This window comes from Scardinius erythrophthalmus (assembly GCF_964197995.2).
Source record: "Scardinius erythrophthalmus genome assembly, chromosome: 14".
Classification (NCBI taxonomy): Eukaryota; Metazoa; Chordata; class Actinopteri; order Cypriniformes; family Leuciscidae; genus Scardinius; species Scardinius erythrophthalmus.
In genome coordinates this window covers 33,612,941-33,623,626 of record NC_138234.1, presented here as the reverse complement: position 1 = coordinate 33,623,626, position 10,686 = coordinate 33,612,941, and positions in this window count along the sequence as shown.

The window sequence follows — 10,686 nt, the reverse complement described above, 5'->3', positions numbered from 1 at the left end:
AAGAAATTATATATGTACATTTTTCAAATAGTGCATCAAAAGCCCCTGAATAAAAAAGGCAATTCAGTAATTTTACAAGAGTAAGCTCAAGTGGAGACATCATCAGCAGGATCAAATGAAAAAGTTATAAACTTAATATTATAGCTCAAAAGCAACCATACAAAAGCAAGTTTGTTCATTCATTCAATCTCATAGACGTAAGGTCAGTGCAATTCAAGTCATGTAATGCTTGTTGCAAAGAAGCACATGGTTGTTATTGCTTCAGATATACTCAAATAGGGTCTTTAAGGAATTTATTTTATTAGATACTTCATTAACTGGTCGAACTATGATGTAGTGAATTATAATACAACTTACCAATGCAATAAACTCTTTTAATCAAATAACACTTTGGTACAACTGTCTTTGTGCATAAGCAGCTTCACTGGACAACCACGGTTTAAGACCATTTAAGATTTTGGACTGAATGTGAGATGTGGGAATAATGTTCCAGTTCAAACGTTAATATTGTTCTTGTTCAAACAAACATTAATCAAACTAGTGCAAATTAAAGATCCAACAAGACAAGATTTGTTTAACACAGAACAGGAAATCAATACAAACAAAGTGGAATTTTTAATTTAAAGCAAAAAGGTCTCTGAATTAACAAATAAAAACCAGTATTGGACCTCATTTGTGAAATGAGCTGAATAAATTTCAGTTTATACGGTTTGTAAAAGCATTCACGCAAGTTGACTCATTCAGTTTTACAAGAGAACACGAAGCTTCTGAGTAAATCACTCATAAAACCAAAAAATCACTCATAAAACTGCCGACCCATGGAGACAGGTAGGTGTTGCATCGCACACTCAGACCTCCATAAGACTCGGCGGTATGATTCAGTTCGGCCGGCGTCCGCCCAAGTTCAGCGCTGTTCGTTACACTCCGGTGTTGAGCAAATGTGCACCTGTCATGCACGTGGACATCGCAGTCCAACTGGCGAAAGGTGCGATTGAGCCGGTCCTTCCAGCCAATAAGAAGACTGGCTTCTATAGCCCGTACATCATTGTACCCAAGAAAGGTGGTGGATAACGGCCAATCTTGGACCTGCTACTCTTGAATCAGGCCCTTTTCGGACGCATTTTCGAATGCTCCGTCCCCGAGACTGGTCTGCAGCGTTCGACCTGAAGGACACATACTTCAGATCTCTATCCTTCCACAACTCAGGCTATGCCTGTGTTTTTGCGTTCAAGGGTTTGAAGTCAGTACAAAGTCCCACCCTTCGAGTGCTCCACAGCCAGTTAGGTCTTCGGGTCAACTGGGAAAAGAGTAAACTCGCCCACAGGCTGAGGATCTCTTTTTCCCGTAAGGAAACGGATTTGATCCAACACGTCTCTCAAGAAGAATGTGTCCGGTCGGTGCTATACAGAAGTGAGAAAGGGTCCCACTGAAACTTTTCAGAGGCTCCTGGGGCATATGGCATATAGAACGGCTTCCTCCACATGAAGACCGCTTCAGCACTGGCTTCACGGCCGAGTCCCGAGGTGGCCGTGGCAGAGCGGCACGCTCCGTGTGACAATCACCCTGGCCTGCCACCAAACCCTCAGCCTGTGATCAGACCTTTTGTTTCTCCAGGCCAGCCGCCCCTAGAACAAGTGTCCACCAACACCGGCTGAGGGGCCACGTACAACAGGCATGCAGTAAAGACATGCATTGGCATTAACTGCCTTGAGTTGCTAGCAGTACACCTTGCTTTGAGATGCCGCAAAATGCCGCTGCTCAGCAAGCATGTACTGGTCTGTACAGACAACATTGCGACCATTGCGCTACGCTTCCCTCGCATGTCGGAACTTTCCCGCTACCTCCTCCTATGGAGTCAGAAGCTTCTGAGGTAGTTTCATCCATTCAAAATTCCGGCCTGCTCAATCGTGCCGCCGACGAGGCCTCACGACAGCCCGTGGCCTAGGGAGAGTGGGGACTCTATCCCCAGGCGGTCCAGCTGTTATGGGATCACTTCAGGACCGCACAGTTACATCTGTTTGCCTCTCCGAACTCGTCCCACTGCCAGTTGTTTACTCCCCAACCGAGCGGAAGACCCTGGGCACGGAGACGCTGGCACACAGCTGGCCCCGGGGCCTACACAAAGATGCGTTTCCCCAGTGAGCCTTCTTGCACAACACTGTGCTAAGTCAGGAAGGAGAAGGAGCAGGTCTTCCTAGTTGCCTCTTAATGGCCCAACTGGACCTAGTTCCCCTGAACTTATGCTTCTCTCGACAGCCCCTTCCTGACCCATTCCTCTGAGACATCTCAGGGACGGGGCACCGTTAGCACCCGCGCCAGGCCTCTGGAAACTCCCTGTCTGTATATTAACCCCCTGGGGTCAGTGGTCGCGCCGGCGATACCAGCTCGCTTTTTTTCTTATCAGTGCAAAAGAGACTCAAAATAATTTGATTTTGATCTTACTTATCTTACATAAGTGTTATACATCATTCAAAACTGTTAAATGTCTTCTTTTATTTGTGTACACTCACAATAAAAACAAAATGTTGTTTTCCATAAAATAAAGAAAATAAACATGATGCGTGTTCTGCCCAATTTCTCATTCTGTGAATGTTCACAGTGCATTTTATGCAAACAACTCTAATCGTAGTTGTAACTCTATATTTACAGTAGGCATAACTGTCATTGCGTATGCGTATATGAGTCAAATACAATCTTCTGTTCGTGAACAGTTGTATTTCATTCATTAATCTGACTATGCATCCGTGCATTTAATTGGCTCGTGTGATAGTAATATGGATCTTAGTAGTATTTTAAGTGATACTTGATTCTATAAACAATTATAAAAGATAAATTTCGGCTTTCTCCGGCTCCCTGCACTGGGCGTAATGCGAAACCAGAAGTGTCTAACCGCACACTTGCTAATCCGAAATCCAAAATGGCGGCCACGTGCAACTAGTCTATTGACTGTATAGGGTAAATTTAGTATAGGGTGTGAAAATTGTACAGCTGTGGTATTTGTGGGTGTGAATTCTGTATAGAAGATGTGTAGATTTTTGGTACGGCGTGTGGATTTTGTAAAAGGTAAAGGAATTTCAATGGGGTGTGAATTTTTTTCTAAAATTGTATGCTGTTTTTGTTGAGTTATTATTACACAATAATTTTTCTGACCTTTTTGAATCTTGCCCCTGACAAATAACCAAAATTACAAAAAAAAGACTAAAACTTACACTAAAACTAATAAAAACTAAGCATTTTCAAAAAATAAAAAATAAACCAGCAAACCCACTTTAAAAACTAATTCAAACTAAACTGAATTTGAAAAAAAAGAGTCAAAACGAAATAAAAATAAAAACTAATGAAAAATGCAAAACTATAATAACCATGGTCCGGACAGACTTGAGGGCCGCATGTTGAAAGAGTGTTCGGCTCAACTAGGTGGGATGGTGACTCAGCTTTTCCATTTGTCACTGAACACAGGGTATGTACCTAGAGCATGGAAGGAGACAACCATTATTCCTATTCCTAAAAAAACCCATGTCAAGGAGATGACAAATTTTAGACCTGTGGCACTCACTTCGATTCTCTGTAAGTGCATGGAGAAGGTGGTGGCGGGGGAGCTTACCACCAAGGTAACTGAGTGTCTGGACCCGCTCCAGTTTGCCTGTAAGCCAAAACGGGGAGTTGAGAATGCCAGCTTAACTCTCTTGGATACAGTGACTGGACACCTGGACCTTCCGAACTCATTTGTTAGGATTTTATTTATGGATAATACATCTGCATTCAACACAGTGAACATTTGTCTGTTACTGAATTGCCTGCAGAGACTACAAGTTAACTCAGCTCTTGTTTTATGGATTAAGGACTTTTAAAAAGATAGACCTCAACATGTTAAATTGTATGGGTTTAAATCTAATAGTATTATTGTAAATACGGGGGTTCCTCTGGGCTGTGTGTTATCACCTATTTTATCACCTATTTGGGGGGGGGGGCAGGTAGTGGAACAAGTTGAGACCTTCACATTTCTGGGTACTGAGATTGATAGGCATCTATCCTTTACTCAGCATGTGAATAGCGTCTATAGGAAGACTCAACAGCACTTGAGAAGGTTGAAGGTTTTTAATGTAAGACAGAATATCCTGATAGCAGTGTATCACTCTCTTGTTGAATCAGTTATGACCTTTAATATTGCATCCTGGTTTAATTTTCTTTCTGCTGAAAACAAGAAAAAAATATCCAGTTATCAAACAGGCATCTAAAATTATTGGGGCCCTGCAGGTTCAACTTGTAGATCTCTATAACTGTGCAGTAAAGAGGAAAGCAGTCTCCATCGTTACTGACCCCTCTCATCCTCTGTACCCCTCTTTTCAGTTACTGCCATCAGGTTGCCGCTTTAGAGCTCCTTTGGCCAAAAAGAAAGCTTACAGGAACTCTTTTATTCTTACTGCAATTTCTATTTTAAATAAAAAGTTTTATCAGTATATTGCATTTAAGCCTTTATTTATTTACATATTTGTAAGGTACTTTCTTTGTATTTATTGTGTTTTGTGATGTGTGTGATTGTACTGTGTATATGTGAGCCTTTTAACCTAAGACAAATTTCTATCACTGGCTGATAAATAATAAAGTTTTTTGAATTTTGAATTTGAAAGGGTTCAAAGGTTATAACCTTTAGAAGATTGACTTTTTGAACTGGTAGTGGCGCTATAGAGTTGGTCCTAGATACTCCAAAATTGGTCCAATTACTTTTCATGACCATCTCTACAATTGTGCCAAATTTCCTCATTTTCCTATTTACGATTCATAGGGCTGCCAATCACTCCCATTTGAGAAAAATAATAATAAAGTAAACTAACAGATACAATAGGGGCTATCCCCTTCGGGGCTTGGCCCCTAATAAATATAGCTGCAAGCAGCAATACGAGGCCAAGCCGCTGAAAGGGCTGTAGCGCAATGCAGAGCCAAAAACATCAGAAATAGAATATACATGAAGAACATATAGGTTCAGAAGTACAGATAGGATGAAATCATAATGAATAGAAGTTCTGATGAGAACTAACACAGAATGAAGAAGAAAAAAAAAAGACTTATTTCTAATCCAAGAGTAAGAAAGATTAGTACAGCTCTTACCTGGATAATAAAGGAATTTAAATGACAACTTTATACACAATTTTAAAGTTGTCCCACACGGGACTCAAACCCACTTTCTATGGGTCAGGTGCCTGTCACTCATCTCGTTGCTTTCATTGGATCTTCCTCCTGCCTCTTAAAAGTGTGGACCGTGCATCCTTCAAAATGACACTCATCCTGGGTTACACCGTCTTCCTGCTGCTTACCTCTTATTAGTATGTTTCTCAAACCTTCTTATTCTCTAATTTTGTATCTTTTCATCTTGACCCTGCTAAAAATGGCCAAATGGTAACCAGCACATGTTGATGGTTTCTAGCATGGGATGCTGGTGCAACCTACCCAATAAGAGTATTTTGGTAAACCAAAGGGGTCAAAGTTTGGCTGGTTAGCAAGGCTGGATTTACCACCGGATTTTATGAACCGTAGAATAAAATAGTTGCCACAAGTACATTACGGAGGCCCTGAACCACAACGTAAAAAAATAATAATAATTTGTTAAAAAAAAAGTATCTTAAATTACGAGAATAAAGTCGTAGCATTACGAGATTAATGTCGTAGCATTTCGTAGTATTCCTATTTTCACTACATGGGAGGGAACAACTTGTGAGGAATTTATTGATCTGATGGGAGAAAAAATTAGGCAGACTGTTGCGGATGAAATTAGGGAAGCCAAATACTTTTCTGTAGTTGTCGACTCAACCCCAGACCTGTCCCACGTTGATCAACTTACTTTTATTTTCAGAATTGTTTGACGTTTTCTCGCTTTTGAGATGATAGAAAGCCACACAGGTGAAAGTTTGGCAAAATGCGTTGTTGCCATGGTTGAGAACTTAGGTTTGGAGCTGTCAAATTGCAGAGGCCAGTAATATGTCTGGAAAGTATAATGGACTTCAAGCGCATCTAAAGAAGAGAAATCCTTTATGTACCCTGCGCAGCTCACTCCCTGAATTTAGTTGGAGTCAACACCATAGAGGCAAGCAGCCCAGTAGTTGGAAATTACTTTAGCATGTTGCAGTCACTGTATACATTTTGTTCCTCCTCTACAAACCAATGGGGGAAAGTTTTCCGCAACACCAACGGGATAAGTTTGAAGAATACTTTGGGCTTAAGTTTTTCAGGTCTAGGTTCTGGCATAAAACAGCCAGGGCTGCGTTTCTCAAAAGCATCGTAGACCATCAATGGTACAAATGGTCTCTACGATCTATACTTACGCTTATGAGATATTTAAAAAACACAGTCCAGAACTCTTTCAGAAGCAGGAAATCCTTCTTCACCTCCAGCCTTATCTGATCTGATCTTTCTCTCTCGATCTACTGTAGATGTGTTTTTCTCTCTCTGCATGGCCTTGATGGTAGCAAGTCTACTTGAGACTGTCATCATCACCAATATCTTGCGTGGTTCCTGTGACTTTCATCCCTTACCTAAGTGGCCCAGGATTCTGGTCCTGAAATATCTGGCTCAGCTTGCTTGTATGAATTAATCTTGTGAAGAAAACTGTGATGGTAAGCAGATACTTTCATCTTCCCGGATGCTCTTACTAGAGCAGAAGTTTTTGGAATGTCGGGCGCGACTCCCCTGATATGTTCTGGAAAGTTTTCAGTCCAAGGATCCAGTAAGCCGAATGCATTCAAACAGTCAGTCCAAAACAGCCCCAATGCAGAGGAAACCCAGTCGATTTCATCAGAGATAGTGGAGAGAATAGTGTATTTGTCTTCAAAGCATGATCTCTCTCCTATTCTGTAATTGTTTCAGAGCAGCCCAAGCTGTTTCTCATGGTGCTGCAAAATTTAGACTGAACGGTTGTTCAAAACACCCAACCGCTGCATGAGCATAATGATACTCAAACTACAGCTCTTGGTTGGATAAAGCAAATCAGTGTTGCAGTAGTAAAGTTTTGATGGATGACGATTGTAACTAAGCTAGAGACGATTACAGTGACATACAGAAGTCATTAGGCACACGAGACGAGAGTCTGTTATTTTTGATGCGCAAAATAAACCATGTGTGTGCGGTGCTCTCGGCACACTGATCGCTATCATTTTGACTATAAAATTAGTCAAAATTGGGGGGTGGGGAGGTGCCAATGTCTACATTGTGTCAAAGGGGAGGCCCACTTTCTTTGCCTTTGAAAACCCCTGCACTAGAGTTATTTGTGCAAACTTTATTTCAGAGTTCATATCATGAAGTTTTATGTAACAAAGTTCGGGAGGAGCATGTTCAGGTAATCATCCAATCAGCACAAGAAGAAGCCAGCATAAATAAAGCCTTCCCTTACCTCCTGTCTCATGACAATTTCTCAGCATCCCACCACCACCCCATCACCTCACTTCGGCTGGGTCTGCTCATAGATACCATGGTTTATACATTCATAGGGGGGAGTACTCTGGGGTCGGGCCGAATTCCGAGCTCGAAGCCCTCCCCCCGGACAGCAAGCCAAATACGCATTATAATATTACATCAGATTTCATTAACATGTGAACTCGTGAAATTTGTGTAAAATATGTTTTCCAACAGTGCTCTTGTTTCTTGTCTACAGCAAATAGATCTAAGAGCACTCTCTACAAAAACACCATGACTGATATTCCAAAGAAAGGACAAGTCAGTGCAAGTCCAGTGAGTGTCTGGGAACAATGTCTAGAGGAAATGAAGAAGATGAGTAAAGATTTATTGGCCATCCGCCACCAAGTTGAAGAGCACTTCAGTAATGACAACAGCACCAATGAATGGATCATGTTTGGTCAGGTCATTGACCGTGTGCTCTTTATACTGTATACTCTCTTTATCGTTGTGAGTTTAAGCACAATTATGGTTCTGTGGTTGCACTCGCATAGTGGTCACTACAGTGGACAGCTATTCAAAAAGCATTTTTTTGCAAATGCATGGATTTCTTTGGCAAAGTTGCACATCAACCTCTACAGTGGACTCTTGTGCATCATCCTATACATTGCCACCAAGTGGCAAGCCGTTGTGTGTCGATTTATTCCCCCTCCAAACCAAGATGGCCAATGGTCAGTCAGAAAGGTCAAGTTGCTCCGGATTATCCACCCATTCCTTCTATCCTACGAGACTCTTGTAGGTAAAAAAAATATTGCAGCATCAAACTATATCTAGTGAGTCATATCACAGTTAAATTTTCCAAGTTTTGATTTTAGATTGGGAGAAAATTCTGATTAATCATATGTCCACTATAGTGGACCTCATGCATCAATGGCTATATTTCAGCTACAATTCATACTTATACTGTGAATGTTGTTTTTGAAAATACTCAATCTGCAGTAACCTTTTTTGACTGTAAATAAATGTATTTGTATTATTAGAATGTAATTTTCATTTAAATCAAAAAAGTAATGTGATTTACATAATGTATGTGACTTGTAATGCATTACTTTACTTGTTCGATCAAAAAGTAATCTGATTTTGTAATGCACGTTACTTGTAATGCGTTTCTTTACTCGTAACATCAAAAAGTAATCTGATTACGTAATGCACATAACTTGTAATTAATTACTTTACTTGTTAGATTAGAAAGTAATCTGATTACGTAATGCATGTTGCTTGTAATGCATTACTTTACTTGTTTGATCAAAAAGTAATCTGGTTTCGTAATGCACGTTACTTGTAATGTGTTTCTTTACTCGTAACATCACAAAGTAATCTGATTACGTAATGCACATTACTTGTAATTAATTACTTTACTCGTTAGATCAAAAAGTAATCTGATTATGTAACATGTTACTTGTAATACATTACTTTACTCGTAACATTTTTTAAAATATGATTACGTAATGCACGTTACTTGTAACGCATTACTTTACTCGTAACATCAAAAAAGTAATCTGATTGCGTTATGTATGTTACTTGTAATGCGTTACCCCCAACACGGCTCATTTCAGATGAGATTGAAAACACCTGATCTCTAGGTTTTCTCAGAGGAGGGCTATGCTAGAAATGTGTCCATCTTGAACATAATCAGAATTATCAGCTAATAAGGGTAAATTGACATACTCTGGTACACTGGAGGGAGCATCTGAGTGGTTTCCACAATTGTACCTTGACAGGCTGTAGAAATTTCTGATGGAATCACGTCCTCATGTTCTGATTTCAAAGATTCACCAAGTTCAACTTGTATGAAGTTGAATTGCCTTTGCAATATTTCGCATTTATATTTTTTGTATATATTTTATAGTTTTCACATGATTTGATATAATTGTATTGATTGGTTTGTTAAATACACACACTATATCTGTTTGATTATTATATTATATTTAATACAGTATATATTCAGTTTAAACCATGAACGCATGCTGTCCATTCAAGTGGACATCTGAAAATCTCTTTGAAAAATTTGTAAAAAAAAAAAAAAAAAAAAAAAATCTTGTTTTTCATGCCCTAAGAGCAATAAAAACACATAGGAAAAAAATCCTGACTGAGGTTATCATAATTCATGCATGAAAGGGCTAGACAATAAGGCGTAGTATATTATTGCCTGCTCTGTGACCTGAAGACACCAACGTTTGATGAGGTCAGTGGAGCCCAGATTTATTCCTGATTTAATAAAATCAGGGATCATCAACATTTATAGAAATACAGGCTGATGAACGACCTACTGGGCATTGCTGCCAGACGCACCTCCACCGGTGCCTTTTGTGCAGGTGTGAGCACCTCTCTGGGCATAAAACGGATCATCAGCTGGGGACCAACAGTCATGGATGTTTCACTCCTTTAACCCCAGTACATCTCTTGTTGGTGGAGCGATGGCAGGGATCACACTCTGCCACCCACTGCTGATGCCGTGCTTATTATTATTATATTATTATTATATATTATTATATTATTAAATGGAGCGCAACTGGAAGAAAACAAAACTAGAGGTATTTCGCATTTCATGGAAAGAGAGCTCAATTACTTACAGAGAGGCTTTAAAAGCTGCTAGATCTGCTTATTTTTCAACCCTATTAGAAGAAAATAAACATAATCCTAGGTATTTATTTGAAACGGTGGCTAAACTAACGAAAAATAAAGCTTCAAGCACCGAAGTTTCCAAGCAACACAGCAGTAATGACTTTATAAACTTCTTCACTTATAAGATTGATAATATCAGGGACAAAATTATAACTATGCAACCGTCTACTACAGTATCGCATCAGGCAGTGCATTGTAGTCTCCCTGAGGAAAAATTTGATTCATTCGTTGCTATAGGAGAGGAAGAATTTACTAAACTCATTAAATCATCTAAATCTACAACATGTATGTTAGACCCTATACCGACTAAGCTACTGAAAGAAATACTTCCAGAGGTCATAGATCCTCTTCTTAATATCATTAATTCGTCTTTGTCTCTAGGATACGTACCAAAAAACTTTAAGCTGGCTTTGATTAAACCGCTTGTTAAAAAAACGCAACTTGATCCTTCAGAATTAGTCAATTACAGGCCGATCTCGAATCTACCTTTTCTGTCAAAGATATTAGAAAAGGCAGTATCCTCACAACTGTGTTCCTTTCTTGAAAGAAATGATATCTGCGAGGATTTCCAGTCCGGATTTAGACCGTACCATAGTACCGAAACAGCTCTCGTTA